The sequence below is a fragment of the Carya illinoinensis genome, chromosome 8 (genome assembly GCF_018687715.1).
Source record: "Carya illinoinensis cultivar Pawnee chromosome 8, C.illinoinensisPawnee_v1, whole genome shotgun sequence".
In the NCBI taxonomy this organism is placed as follows: domain Eukaryota; kingdom Viridiplantae; phylum Streptophyta; class Magnoliopsida; order Fagales; family Juglandaceae; genus Carya; species Carya illinoinensis.
This window is the reverse complement of record NC_056759.1, coordinates 28062956-28066723: the sequence shown is the minus strand read 5'-3', so window position 1 is coordinate 28066723 and position 3768 is coordinate 28062956. Positions and strand designations below refer to the sequence as shown.

The 3768-nt window shown below is 38.3% G+C and overlaps 1 long non-coding RNA gene across 5 annotated transcripts; it reads right to left on the bottom strand.

Moving 5' to 3' along the window:
- Positions 1-215: 215 nt before the first annotated feature.
- On the bottom strand, positions 216-2438 carry LOC122318176. 5 transcript variants are annotated; one of them, XR_006244740.1, is made up of 4 exons: positions 1186-2438; positions 904-1049; positions 568-659; positions 216-482 (listed from the first exon to the last, which is right to left on the bottom strand). It is a non-coding gene; the product is annotated as an uncharacterized LOC122318176 (long non-coding RNA). The 5 variants fall into 5 exon arrangements; XR_006244737.1 differs by lacking the exon at positions 568-659 and having other exon boundaries at positions 1186-1372; positions 1838-2438; XR_006244739.1 differs by having other exon boundaries at positions 216-659.
- Positions 2439-3768: the final 1330 nt, after the last annotated feature.

The window sequence follows — 3768 nt, the reverse complement described above, 5'->3', positions numbered from 1 at the left end:
CTACCGGTCAGAAATTACTTTTACGCAATGCAAGGCGATGATGCATTTTTTTTTTTTTTAATCTAAAAGCTTGAGTAGTAGAGTAAACACACTTGGAATCATACAGGAATTGAACAATATTTGCAGCCAAGAGAATTGAATATAAAACTCCAAGCTTTTAATAATTAAGAGGCTAATTGACAATGAACAATCAGAAAATGTAGATTGTGCGTACATGGCAAATCAACATCCATATGTTAAATCCCAAATTCCAAATCGAAGAAATTCTTGAACATATTTATGAGTTTTCGAAGTACATGGAAATACATATTTAGGAGAAGTGGTAACTAAACCAACAAGTTGGTATACATGTACACTTGTCTTGATGCCAGTACTGCAATATATGGGAAGCACATATGCATAGTGGATAGCATTGAGTAGGGCTTGGCTCAAACGAGGTCCCAATAGATTGTATCTGATGCAGCCTTCTCAAACGATATGCCCTGAACATTAACATACTCATTTCTGTTAATCCGGATGACATTCAATTCAAAGTGTTCAACAAATAAGTGATCCAACTTCATTTACCTAAGCTCCTAAGAGTGTAACTATAAGTAATCACTGGAACAACCAATTAAGAAAGTTTAACAATGGCATGCAGGTTCCTTACAAAAGCAAGCCTGCACAATATAGTTGTTTTAGACTATTAGCGTATGTCAAATAATCCACCTGGAGTGCTTTGTTAACGAGTGCTGTCTAATTCTCATAATAATTAACCTGATCCCAAATCTACTATACATGTCTAGTATATTTGCAATGAATACACTTACGTAGGATATTTTATAAGACACCATCCAAACATACTAGCCATCCTAAACAGAAAAGACATTATAAACCAAAACAAGTGCAAGTATAAACTCTTACAAGCGCATGTAGAATATATATATGTTAGAGGCATATATGTGGAGCAGAGCATGCTTGATTGCACAAGCAAAAGCTAGTCTCCAAAAGCAGAGCATCACCTTTCCACTAGCAGATGAGTTTGCCTCACTTCCCCCACCTACTCAGACCTATATAATATAATATTTACTCATTACATCATTGCTATCCCTTGCTGCATTACTCATTCATAGATGCATACAAGCATAAATTTATCTTTAAGCAATAAGCTGTTGAAAAAATAGCTAGGGACCAAACTCTTCTTACCTGCATGCTACATGTTCTTCTTGGTGTCAAATTCCATAGCATGTGCGTATGCAGCAAGATCTATACAACCACAACACCTTATCTTTTGCAATATAAATACAGCACGACCTTGTGAACCCCCTTTCTCTTTAATGATGCTGAAGAACTTCTCAAATGCAACTTTTACGAACATTTGCTATTGAATCTCCTAAATTTATAAAATTGCATTAGTAGTAAAAAATGAAACCCGCACACTGAGATTCCAAAACCCAAACACATCAAAATGATTTTCTGCCGTTGGTCTTTTAATGCTTAGAGATAAAAAGAAACAGCACTTTAAAATAAATTCAACCACATACCCACACCATTATAAATTCTGGGGCAATTCCAAAACAAAATCTCAAAGAATATACAATAACAAACATATTATTTCTTCAGTTAGAGAAATAGCCAGACACGAGAAACCCCAAGAATAGCTCTACTAGATTTTTGAAAGAAACAAGACCCGACGTATACAATAACCAATAATTACTAGACGAATATAAACGAGGGTTTACACAATTAGAGCATTGGAGACCGAGAAACTTTATTAATATGATGAGAACTTCAAACAAAGGTTGCATAACAATGGAGAACAGCAAATTAAGTCTCGAAATCAAGGAGTAGTAGAAACCTAAGGCCAGGATTCGCCTTCCCTTAGAGGATATCCACGGCCATCAGTGGAGACCTCGTGGGTATCATTTGAAAAGAAGACCCCATGGGTATTCTCAAACCAGAGGATCTGTGGGTTCAGAGAGATAGAGAGATTTCCCTAAAGCAATGGGTTGGGCTTGTGCTGGCAACATCAAGCAACGACTAAAGACGATGTGAAGGGATTCCTTCATCCGGATGATCGAAACTGGGAGTTGAAGGAGTGCAGACCTAACTGAGATATCGGAGGGAGAGACCAAGCCAAGAAATGGAGAGAGAGAGGGGCTAGGACCCAAGGAGCCGTGCCATAATGATCAAAAAGTGATTTTTTGAAATGTTTTATCTGGAAGAAAAAAGCTATTTGCACTCGGGAGGGAAACCCGCGTACACGGCCCCTCCGCGTGGATAAATGAAACGTATGGTTTCTTGCGTTTGGATCAGCCGCTGTGTTTAAGCTCCTGACAAATCAAAATCAAATGCTCTCTGAAACATCTTCACCCACATCTACCATTAGACCTCTTTCCTCCCCTGCTAAATTTTAGAGAGAGAAAGTTCAGAGACTTGGAGAGAGAGAGAGAGAGAGGTCTAATGAGTACGAGAGGATACACAAAGTTTAGGTATGGACTTTAAATTTTGAATCTTTTTCTTTCCCTAGTTTGGTTTTTCAATTTGAAAGTGCTTTGGTTAATGTGGGTTTTGGGATAAGTTGTTCTATTTTTCCTCGTTCATTGTATAAAGAGTTTTGCTACATATAAGCACAGTCACGCACTAATCTGTGTACTAATACTGATTTATTCATACTTAAAATTTAAATTAACATTGTTTTTAATAAAATCTACTTTTTGACCAATCACATCACATTGGTGTACAGATTAATGCACAATTGTGCTTGCAACTATACTTTTCCTTGTATAAAATGGGGTTGGACTAGAAATGTTTGGATTTGGGCTCAAAACATGGCATTTGTTGCACTTGGTTTGGTCTTGAAATTAGGGGTGCTACCCACATCATGCGGGGCGGGTGCACCCCTTCCCCGCACCCCGCTCCCGCATGATGCGGGGGATGAATATTTCATCCTGCACTCCGCCCCCGTGAGGCGGGGACGGGGCCCCCCGCTCCGGTGCCAGGGGGCAGGGCGAACACCCCATCCGCCCCGCCCCCCGCCCACTTCAAGAATCTCATATTTCAATGAGCTTAAAAAAAAATTTTGTCTAAAAATATTATTTTTAGACCCAAATTATTATATAATTAAATCTTAAATTAAAATTTATATATATAATAATAATTTAAAAACTAATAACATAAAAATTATGTTACTAATTTTTAAATTTGTTAAACTTGTTCACAAGAATCACAAGTAAGTCCCACATTGCTCAAGTAAGACTCTTGTATGGCATTAGAGTTCTATATAAATGAGGCCTAGGGTGCCCATGGCATATGCAAGCTTGTGATGAACAAGTCTCACTCTCTTGTGATTATTGTGAACAAGTTTAAGAAATTGTAATATATTATATATATATACAATTTGTAAAATAAAAATATATATTTATAAATATAATATATATATATATATTTATAAATATAAATATAAAATGCGGGGCAGGGAAAAAGCGAGGCGGGGTTGGGTCCTGCCCGCCCCCCGCCCCCGCTTAGTGTTTTTCATGCGGGGCGGGGTCCCCCACCCCGGCATGTGCGGTGCGGGGTACTCCGTCCGCCCATGCGGAGGCGGGGCGGACCGCCCCCCGCTACCCACCCCTACTTGAAATAGCTTTGGGAAATATGATTTTGTATGACTTGTAGGTTTTCTTCAACTCATAATATTTACTTGGGCGGGTGATTGAATTTTTCCATTGGGGAAGCTAAGGAGTCTGGGTCAATTAAATTATCCATAAATATGGATTTTTTTTTTTTTCC